Raw genomic sequence first — 12,521 nt, 5'->3', positions numbered from 1 at the left:
AGAGAGACAGAAAGTTACATACAAAGGATCTCCCATTAGATTATCAAATGATTTCTCAACAGAAACACATCAGGCCAGAAAGGGCTGGAAGGAAGTTTACAAAGTGGTGGAAAGCAAGGGACTGAATCCAAGAATACTCTATCTGGCAAGGCTATCATTCAAAATTGAAGGAGAAATCAGGAGCTTCACAGACAAAAAAAAAAAAAGGCTAAGGTAGTTTGTCACTTACAAACCAGCAATGCAAGAAATGCTAAAAGTACCAGTGTAAAAAGAAGAAATAAAAAGGGAAGAAGGAACACAGGGACAAAAAATAAAAATGACTGCAAACAAGTACATATCAATAAATAACCTTAAATGTAAATGTCTTAAACACTCCAATCAAAAGACATCAAGTGGCTGAATAGATAAAAAACATGACCCATATATATGCTGTCTACAAGAGACCCACCTCAGAATAAGGGACTCACACACACTGAAAAGTGAAGGGATGGAAAAATATCTTTCAGGCAAATGGAAATGAGAAAAAAGCTAGGGTAGCAATACTTGTATCTGACAAAATAGATCACAAAATGAAGGCTATAACAAGAGATAAGGAAGGCCACTTCATAATACTAAAGAGGATATAACCCTGGTAAACATTTATGCACCAAATGCAGGAGCACAAATACATAAAAGAACTCCTGGGAGGTATCAAGGGAGAGATTGACAACAATACAATCATAGTAGGGGACTTTAATACCCATTGACATCACTGGATAAATCCTCTAGACAAAAATATTAGCAAAGAAACAGCAATCCTAAATGACTCACTAGAACACATGGGCTTAATTGATATCTTCAGAACATTTCACCCCAAAGCCACAGAATACACATTCTTCTCAAGTGCACATGGGACATTTACAATGATAGACCACATATTGGGTCACAAGCAAAGTCTCTCCAAATTCAAGAAGATTGAAATAATATCAAGCATCTTCTCAGACCACAATGGCATAATATTAGAAATAAACTACAATAAAAATAATAAAAAAATTCAAACACTGGGAAGCAGAATAGCACGCTATTCAACAATGATTGGGTTACCAAAGAGATCAAAAAAGAAATTAAAAACATCCTGGAAATGAATGACAATGAAAACACAACCCAAAATCTCTGGGACACAGTGAAAGCAGTCCTGAGAGGGAAGTTTATAGCTCTAAAGGCATACCTCAAAAAAATTAGAAAAAAAATTGTAATATATTTACCTAACTCTACAAATGAAAGAATTAGAAAGAGATCAACAACAAAAGCCCAGAGTGAACAAAAGGAAGGAGATAATAAAGATCAGAGCAGAAATAAATGACATAGAGACAAAAAATAATAATAATACAAAAGATCAATGAAACCAAGAGCTGGTTCTTTGAAAGGATAAGCAAGATTGAAGAACCTCTAGCCAGACTCACCAAAAAAAATAGAGAGAGAGGACTCAAATAAACCAATCAGAAATGAAAGAGGCGAAATAACAACAGACCACACAGAAATACAATGAATTGTAAAAACAAAAAAAATACTATGAACAACTCCACTCCAACAAACTAAACAACCCAGAGAAAATGGACATATTCCTAGAAAAATACAACCTTCCAAAACTCAATCAAGAAGAATCTAAAAATCTCAATAGGCCAATAACTATGGAGGAAACTGAAGCAGTCATCAGAAAGCTTCCAGCAAACAAAAGCCTGGGGCCAGACGGCTTCACAGGGGAGTTTTACCAAACATTCAAAGAAGAACTAAAACCTATCCTCCTCAAACTATTATAAAAAAAAATGTAAGAGGAAAGAACACTTTCAAGCTCATTCTATGAAACCAGCATTATCCTAATACCAAAACTAGATAAAGACAACACAAAGAAAGAGAATTACAGACCAATATCCCTGATGAGCATAGATGCAAAAATCCTCAACAAAATTCTAGTAAATCAGATCCAGCAGTACATCAGAAAGATCATACACCATGACCAAGTAGGGTTTATCCCAGGGATGCAAGGATGGTACAATATCCGCAAATCAATAAACGTGATACATCACAGAAACAAATTGAGAGATAAAAATCACATAGTCATATCAATTGATGCGGAAAAAGCATTTAACAAAATCCAACACCCTTTCTTGATAAAAACCCTCAGCAAAGTGGGAATCGAGGGATTATACCTCAACATAATGAAAGCCATATATGATAAACCCACAGCCAACATCATACTCAATGGGCAAAAACTAAAACCATTTTCCCTAAGAACAGGAACAAGACAGGGATGCCCACTTTCACCACTCCTGTTCAACATAGCACTGGAAGTGCTAGCCATAGCAATTATACAAGAAGTAGAAATGAGAGGTATCCAAATTGGAAAAGAAGAAGTAAAACTGTCATTATTCGCAGATGACATGATACTGTACATAGAAAACCCTAAAGACTCATAAAAATTATTAGACTTAATAAATGAATTAGGCAATGTTGCAGGATACAAAATGAATGCCCAGAAATCTATGGCATATTTATACACCAATAATGAACTTACAGAAAGAGATATTTTAAAAAAACAATCCGATTTACCATTGCACCAAAAAAATTAAGATACTTAGGAATAAACTTAAATAAGGAGGTAAAAGATCTGTTCTCTGAAAATTACAGGACACTGAGAAAAGAGATAGAGGAAGACATAAACAGATGGAAGAACATACCGTGTTCACGGATTGGTAGAAACAACATCATACTACCCAAAGCAATCTATAGATTGAATGCACTCCCCATTAAAATACCAATGGCATATTTCACAGACCTAGAACGAACTCCCCAAATATTCATCTGGAATAAAAAAAAAGACCTTTTATAGCTGCAGCAATCCTGAGAAAGAAGAACAAAGTAGGAGGGTCTCAATACCAGATATCAAGCTGTATTACAAAGCCAGTGTTCTCACAACTGCCTGGTACTGGCACAAGAACAGACATATAGATCAATGGAAGAGAATAGAGAACCCAGAAATCAACCCAAACCACTATGCTCAATTAATATTTGACAAAGGTGGCAAGAGCATACAATGGAGTCAAGACAGTCTCTTTAATAAATGGTGTTGGGAAAATTGGACAGATACATGCAAAAATATGAAACTAGACCACAAATTTATACCATACACAAAAATAAACTCAATATGGATAAAGGACTAAAACGTAAGATGGGAAACCATAAAAATATTAGAGGAATCCACAGGCAGCAAAATCTCAGACATATGATGAAGCAATATCTTCACGAATACAGCTCCTAGGGCAATGGAAACTAAAGAGAAAATAAACAAATGGGACTACATCAAAATAAAAAGCTTCTGCACTACAAAAGAAACCATCAACAAAACAACAAGAAAGTCCACTGCATGGGATAACATATTTGCCAGTGTTATCACCGATAAGGGTCTAATCTCCAATATTTACAGGGAACTCATACAACTTAACAAAAGGAAGATAAACAACCCAATCAAAAAATGGGCAATGGACCTAAATAGATACTTTTCGAAAGAGGACATAAGTAAGGCCAAGAGACATATGAAAACATACTCAAAGTCACTAATTATCCGAAAAATGCAAATTAAAATGGCAATGCGGTACCATCTCACACCTGTCAGAATGGCAACCATCAACAAATCAACAAACGACAAGTGCTGTTGAGGATGCGGAGAAAAAGGAACCCTCGTGCACTGCTGGTGGGAAGGCAGACTGGTGCAGCCACTGTGGAAGACAGTATGGAGTTTCCTCAAAAAACTGAAAATGGAACTCCCATTTGACCCAGTGATCCCACTTCTAGGAATATATCCCAAGAAACTAGAAACACCAATCAGAAAGGATATATGCACCCCTATGTTCATAGCAGCACAATTGACTATAACTAAGATTTGGAAACAGACTAAGTGCCCATCAGCAGATGAGTGGATTAGAAAACTGTGTCACATCTACACAATGGAATACTATGCTGCTCTAAAAAGGAAGGAACTCCTACCATTTGCAACAGCATGGATAGACCTGGAGAGCATTATGCTAAGCGAAGTAAGTCAAGCAGAGAAAGGTAAATATCACATGATCTCACTCATTTGTGGAATATAATGAACAACATAAACTGAGGAACAAAAACAAATCTAGAGACAGAGAAGCATCGATCAGACCATCAAACCTCAGAAGGAAGGCATGGGAGGGTCGAGGGAAGGGATAGAGATCAACCAAAGGACTTGTATGCATGCATATAAGCATAACCAATGGACACAGACACTAGGGAGTAAGGGGGAGATAAGGACACATATGTAATACCTTAATCAATAATGAAAAAAATTAAAAAATGATGTTGAAAAACAAACAAATAATAATTTTTAAAAAAGAGTGAGAATTTACATTGATAGCATGTACTTTTGGTATTGTGTCATAAGAACAGCACTTTTAATCTATTGTCTTCTTTCTCCAAACCCATAATTCCTAATTATGAGAAGAAGACATCAGATAAACCCAAATTGAGGGACATTGTATAAAATACCTGACCAATAATCCTAAATTCTGTCAAAGTTATCAAAAAACAAGGAAGGTATGAGAAATTGTTACAGTCCAGATGAGACTACGGAGACATGATGACTAAATGTGATTTTACCAAAAGGACATTAGGTAAAATCTAAAGAAATCTAAGTAAAGTATGGTCTTTAATTAATAATAATATATCAATATTGGTTAGTTAGTTTTGACAAATGTGCCATCCTATCTAATAAAAGAGTAATATGCAAATTGATCATACCTTTGCTACACCCACAAACCATGCCTACCAGCCAGTCAGGAGCGAGTATGCAAATTAACCCAACCAAGATGGCTGTGGCCACGGAGCGAGCAGGAGGCTTGGGTTTCACCGGCAATGGAGGAAGCCAAGCTTCCTGCACACCCTGGCTGGCTCAGGCCTCCGCTGAAGCTACAAAGTTTCAATTATAGAAGATAAATAAATCACAACAAAAATGGCTGTGGCCACGGAGCTAACAGGAGGCTTGGGTTTCCCCAGCAATGGAGGAAGCCAAGTTTCCTGCACACCCTGGCCGGCTCAGGCCTCCGCTAAAGGCTACAAAGTTTCAATTATAGAAGATAAATAAATCCCAGATACCAGGGCCTTTGCTGGGGGGGGGGGGGGGGGCCTGTGGCCGGCCTGCAAATCACCACAGGCCCCTTTCCCAGGCCACTCCACACCCCAAGGGAACCCCCACCCTGATCTGGGACACCCTTCGGGGCAAACCAGCCAGCCCCCACCCATGCACCAGGCCTCTATCCTATCTAATAAAAGAGTAGTATGCAGATTGACCATCACTCCAACACACAAGATGGCTGCCCCCATGTGGTCAAAGATCCTGCCCCCATGTGGACACAAGATGGCCACCACAAGATGGCCAGCAGGAGAGGGCAGTTGGGAGGGACCAGGCCTGCAAGGGAGGGCAGTTGTGAGTGATCAGGCCAGCAGGGGAGGGCAGTTGGGAGGGACCAGGCCTGCAAGGGAGGGCAGTTGGGGGTGACCAGGCCAACAGAGGAGGGAAGTTGGGGGTGACCTGGCCTGCAGGGAAGGGCAGTTAGGGGGTGACCAAGACTGCAGGGGAGGGCAGTTAGGGGCAATCAGGCTGGCAGGGGAGCAGTTAGGCATCAATCAGGCTGGCAGGGGAGTGGTTGGGGGTGATCAGGCTGGCAGGCAGAAGTGGTTAGGGGCAATCAGGAAGGCAGGCAGGTGAGCAGTTGGGAGCCAGCAGTCCTGGATTGTGAGAGGGATGTCCGACTGCCCGTTTAGGCCTGATCCCTACTGGGATCAGGCCTAAACGGGCAGTCGGACATCCCTCTAGGGGTCACAGATTGGAGAGGGTGCAGGCTGGGCTGAGGGACAAACCCCTGCCAGTGCACGAATTTCGTGCACCGGGCCTCTAGTAGTAATATAAAAGGTTAACAATAGGGGAAACTGCATGTGAAGTATAAGGGAATTCACTGTACTATTTGCAAATCTAACACTATTTTATTTTTTAAATTTTATTTATTAAATTTTTGTGGGTGACATTGGTCGACATGAACATATAGGTTTCAGATGTCAGTTTCTATGTTACAAGACTTGTATATTACAACATGTGCCCACCACCCAAAGTCTAATCTTCTCCTGTCACCTTATATTAGGACCCTCTTTTCCTTCTACCCCCTTCCCTCTGGCAATCACCACACTGTGGTTTGTGTTCACGAGTTTCAATTTTATATCCCACATATGAGTGAAATCATATAGTTCTTAGCTTTTTCTGACTGACTTATTTCACTTAGCATAATGTTTTCAAGGTCTATGCATGTTGTTGCAAATGGTGCTATTTCATCGTTTCTTATGCCTGAGTAGTATTCCATTGTGTATATGTACCACATCATCTTTATCCAGTCCTCTATTGTGGCACACTTTGGTTGTTTCTATGTCTTGGCCAACATGAATAATGCTACAATAGGGGCACATATATCTTTGTGAATACATGATTTTGAGTTTTTCAGGTATATACCCAGGAGAGGGATTGCTGGTTCATATGGTAGCTCTATTCTTAATTTTTTGAGGAATTGACAGACTGCTTTCCATAGTGGTTGTACCAGTTTAAATTCCCACTAGCAGTCAATGAGGGTTCCCTTTTTTCCACAGCCTCTCCAATACTTGTTATTGCTTGTCTTGTTGTAATGGCCACTCTAACATCTAACACTATTTTAAAGTAAAAAAAGTTTATTAAAATAAATGAATGACCGTGCAACCCATTTCACCTCTTGGAGTTATACCAAGAGAAATCTTGTCAGTTACCATTTTGTGACAGGGACCATTTGTGAAATTAACAACCACATTCTCCTTTGTTTATACACTGTGTGCCAGCTAGATCAGATAGGGTGTATCTATGGGAGAGTTAATCATTTCCAGCAGCCGATGGGCTTGATGGCTGAGAAAGTCCTCAGCAGCTCTTCTAAGAGACAGCTGTAGAGATGGGCTCTTGCCCTCACCATAGTGCCTGGCACTGGGAGCTGCAGTTTCGGTGATTGGGGATATTTAGGGACCACTGCTTGCTGTCCCCTTTAAATGAACGCTCCTGCCTTAGACTGTCTCATTAGCTTTTTTAAATGATTGTTTTGCATAATATTCTGATCGTCACTCCAGGGCATTACTCCAGGGCAACTTTTCCGATTTTTGCTTTCTTACTGGGAGATCAGTCTGGCTTCTTTGTGAATGAATTTTTTAAAAATATATTTTATTGATTTTTTACAGAGAGGAAGGGAGGAGGGATAGAGAGTTAGAAACATCAATCAGCTGCCTCCTACACACCTCCCACTGGGGATGTGTCCGCAACCAAGGTAGATGCCCTTGACCGGAATCGAACCTGGGACCCTTGAGTCCGCAGGCCGACGCTCTATCCACTGAGCCAAATCAGTTAGGGCTGTGAATGAATTTTTAAGTAAGAAGAAAAGTAACCCTGATGCCTGGAAAGAGAACAGGACTTGACATGTATAAAGGTGTGTGTGTGTGTGTGTGTGTGTGTGTGTGTGTGTGTGTGTCCGTGTCCGTGTGTGTGTGTCCAGTTCTCCTGCCTGCCCTCCTCCTTTCAGCATCACTTCCCCCGTTGGAAGCCTGGGTAGTGTGGGGTCATCTCTGAGCTAGCCTGTCCTTGGTCCTTGATGTGCCTGTATTTCAACCGCACTGATGCCATAGGTGGCATTGTTATCCCATCTGGCAAAATAATTCAGCTCTCCCAAACCAAATCTGGGTCTGTTTTCCACTTAACCAAAATCCACTGCCTTATTATTTCATGTCCCTGACTCCAAATCTCTTCCAGGCTATAATTTTTGTTTCTGGTCCTTTCTGGTGACCTATATGGATTCCACTCTGTCTCATGCAACCTGGCTTCTCACTTGGCTTGTGCAGGGCTCTCCACTGATTGGACAACCCTGGTAGCCTCAGGTGACAGTCACATGGCTTCAGCCCCAGACCCCTCTCTGTCCACATCCTCCCTCCCCACAGAAAAGGAAGGTACATTTGAGGGTTATAAGACTTGAACCAGATACGGTATATTGAAGCTCCTTAGGAGCAAGAGACCACAGATGTGAGGGGAGATCATTGTGAATTTAACCATTACTTATTGAGGGCCCCCTGCAGAGAGAATTGAGGTAGGTTCTGTGGGAGATGTACGTCAAGGACTCACTTACAAGTCAAGTCAGAAAGACTAGACATGACATCGGAGGCAAGACGGCTGCTCCTGGTACGAGGGATCCAAGTCCACAGAGAGAAGCAGCTGGTTCAAAGCCACTCCGACAGAGCAGTGAGAGAGCAGGAAATAGAGATAAATGCTCCTGACCTTGGGCACAGGAGTCAGCCTTGGTCAGAGGCAGGAGTGTGCCTCTAAGTCGCTGCTCAAATGAAAACTGCCAAGCGCAGTACCTTCCAGATTAAGTGCAGCCATGTGGTAGTTTAGATTAGTTCCTTCACTTGTCTTTAAAGTCAGATTGAAATATCAGTTCCTGACCTACTTCCTTCTTTCACTTGTTTTTGTTAGATCTTTTGAATCCATAAAGTCCTCACCCCATCTGGGACTAACCCAAAACAAGACTAATCCTATTAGTGCATCTGCATATATCTCAAAAATAATTTTCAAAAATACAACCTTATACAATGTAAAAATCAAATAGTATTGTAAATGGAAAAATACTGTTTGCTAGGTGAAGGGGGTCTTATGGCATATAAATAATATTCCTATTGTTTTGTGCATGTATTATTATTACATCTTGGGTTTGTGTATTCCTATTGAGTTTAGACTTTGGAGTTTGTATCAATTACCTATTGCTTCAATAATATCTTCCTGTATGTTCTCTTGTGCTATAGAACTCACACTTCCAACACTCAGTTGCTTACAATAGTGTTTATGCTCATTCTCACAGATGTGTAAGTTGAGTGAGGATTGTCTGGTCTAGCTTAGACTCAGTTTGACAATTCTGTTTCAGAGTGCATATCTAGACAGGCTTAGTCCCTTGATACAGTTTGACTTCAGTACTGGTCCCTGTGTCTCTCATCCTCCTTAGACCAGTGGACTACCAGAGAAATGTTTTTTCAATTTTTGATGACAGGCTTATAAAAGGGGCAAGCATAAGCATGTGATATACTTTAAGGCTTAGGCTCAGTACTGTCACATCATCCCTTTTGCCTGCATTCTATTGGCAAAACAAATTTAATGGCCAAGACCAACATCAGTGGGGTGGGAACATATACTTTACTTCTAGTGGACCCACAAAGTCACATAAATGGCAAAGGGCATAAGGACATGGAGAAGTGAAGGAGTCCAAGCATTAAAGCAATCTCCTGGAACTGGAAGCAGGGTGGAGAGCTGTTGTGTAGAGAATACAAGAAGGAATTATATTAGTTTGCTTGGGCTGCCATAATAAAATACTGTAGACTGGATGGCTTAAACAACAGAAATTTATTGTCTCTCAGTTCTGGAGGCTAGAAGAACAAGATCAAGGTGTCAGCAGGGTTGGTTTATTCTGAGGCTTACAGATGGCCACCTTCTTGTTATATCATCACATCTTTGTTTTAGTCTCTCTGTGTGTGTATCCCTGGTGTCACTGTGTATTCTAATGTCCTCTTCTTACAAGGACAAACGTCATATTGGATTAGAACCCACTCCCATGGCCTCATTTTAACTGAATACCCCTTTAAATGTCTTATTTCCAAATAAAGAGTCATTCTGAGCTACTGGGGAATGGCGCTATTGCAAATAGCATATGAATTTTAGGAGGACACAATTCAGCTGATTATAGGAATTATCTCCTAAGTAACTCAAAATATTTTATAGGGGGATTTAGTGAATTGGTTTTACAAGATAAGGAATTTAGGGATAAGGGAAGTGTGAGGGGTCTAGACATGGCATTAGGTGAATTAGAGCAACTTGAGAAAGCACCTATAGAATAAAGACTAGACTACAATTCTCTTGTGACAGATGCCTGGGACTTACCACCACCTGAGTCTATCTGAGGTGCTTGTCACTGAAATAAGTTAAATGAAGTATAATGAGAAATCAACCTGCTTTTGAAAACAGGAGGTCTTCTGCATATTTTAAATCCACTGACCACAAAATCAGTACAATTTAGATTATGTGTTCTGATCATTTTGTCTTGGTCTGTGATTAAATTTACAGCAACAAAAATTTCCTGCCAGAAGTAGGGTTTGTAATTTTTGAGAGGGGAAAATCTATTCTACAGCAGAATATTTCTAGTGGAAAGTTATAGGAAGTACCCAATCTGAGTAGATAGCTCTCCCTACAAGTTAAGAAGCCCCGATGACCTAATTCTTTAGAAAACAAGGTCCCAAACCATCAACAACAGAAAACCCTTTATAATTTAAATTAGTAAGCCCAATACTTAAATTTTACCAAAAACCACCAAAAGGGAATTGGACAAGCACATTAATGTAACTAGCAATATGCTTTATTGTTCACTTAGAGGTTATGCGATCCATCTGGTTAAAGATAATAGCTCTTTTCTTAATTTTAAAGAGATACTCTTCAGTGAATTAGGGCTAGTGAGTAATGGATTTCCTAGTAATGGAATTACTGTTAATGGATCCAATATTGAAAGGTAATAGCAACCATTTAAAAGCAAAGGAAGGGGGCCATAGCTGGTTTGGCTCAGTGGATACAGTGTCAGCCTGTAGACTGAAGGGTCCCGTGTTTGATTCCTATCAATGTTTCTCTCTCTGTGTCTCACCCCCTCCACTCTCTCTAAAAATCAATGGAAAAATATCCTTGGGTGAGGGTTAAGAGAAAAAATAAAAACAAATGAAGGGGAATGCTACATTCACATGCCCCTAAACCTATTTTTGGCTAAGTTTCTTCCCTTGTTCTTAAACTAACTGTGCTTTTGAACTCTTGAACTTGTGAGTTTAAGTGAGAAGTGTAGAAAGAATGGCAAGATCTCAATTTGCAAAGTAAATATAAATATATCATATAAAATATGTATTATCTATAAGGTTTCTGGTCAAAAGTAGCTATTTGTAGTAAGGTTTTGGGTTAGTCAAAAGTTATATGCAGATTTTCAACTGCATGGGGGGGTCAGCACCCCTAATCCCTGCATTTTTTAAGGCTCTACTGTACTTAGAAACCTAAGTTGGTACTTAAAGTGTTCAACACTCAAACTGAGTAACATATCATCTTGCTCTGACCATCTTCTATAATGGTATAACTTCAAGTATCATTGGCTAAGTTTTCTGGTGAGTACAACTTTTTTTAAAAATCTTTTGAATTGTGAAATATAACACACACATACATACACATAGAAAAGGGCATAAAATAAGAATGCATAACTTAATAAATTATTGTGAAACAAACACACATGAACGACAACACAGGCCAAAAAAGAGCACTTACAACACTCTAACAGCCCTCATTAGACCCCCTCTCTTCCCACAGTAACTATCCTGATTTCTTTAGAATTCAGTTTCTTATGTGCTTTATACTTTGACTTTATATATATTCAAACTTGAACATTTTAGCTTATTTTTGTCTGGCTTTGAACTTTATATGACTAGAATAATGCAGCCTGTACTTTTTATTGAGGTGAAATTATACACACAACATAAAATTTACCATATTAATCATTTTTAAGTGTACAATTCAGTGACTTAAATACATTCTCATTGTTGTGCAACCATTATACCACTCATCCCCATAACTCTTTTCATCTTGTAAAATTGAAACTCTATACCCATTAAACACTAACTTTGCATTCTCCCTTCTCCCCAGCCCCTGGCAACCACTATCCTGTTTTCTATCTCTATGATTCTGACTACTCTACTAGTAAGCATCTCATATAACTGGAATCATACAGTATTTGGCTTTTTGTGACTGGATTATTTATTTTAGCATAATGTCTTCAAGGTTCATTAGTGTTGTAACATACTGCAGAATTTTCTTCCTTTGAAAGGCTGAATAATATTCCTTGTATAGATATATTACATTTTGGTAATCCATCCATCTATTGATAAACACTTGGGTTGCTTCTTATTTTATCTATTGTGAGTAATTCTGCTATGAATGTGGAGGTACAAATATCTCTTTGAGACCTTGATTTCAATTCTTTTGGGCATATACTCAGAAGTGGAATTGCTAGATCATGTGGTTAATATAAATAGAATATATAGTCTGTACTCTTTTGTGTTTAACTTGTTTGGGTTAAATTTTATTGGTGAGGAGGATCCATGTTGATGCATGTAGCTATAGTTAATTTATTTTGGGGATTTATAATTCCATTGTATGAATGTGCTACAATTTACCCATTCTAAGCTTAATAGGTCTCTGAGTTGTTTATGATTTGGGTCTATGAAAAACAGAGCTGCTATGGATACATGCCTCTGCTGCACATGTTTTTACTTGGTACACACCTAGGATTGAAATCACTGACTCATAAGGATGTATACCTTCAGCCTTAGTTGACTTGGATTGT

Source organism: Plecotus auritus (genome assembly GCF_963455305.1).
Source record: "Plecotus auritus genome assembly, chromosome: X".
Classification (NCBI taxonomy): domain Eukaryota; kingdom Metazoa; phylum Chordata; class Mammalia; order Chiroptera; family Vespertilionidae; genus Plecotus; species Plecotus auritus.
Note: the sequence above shows the minus strand (reverse complement) of the source record.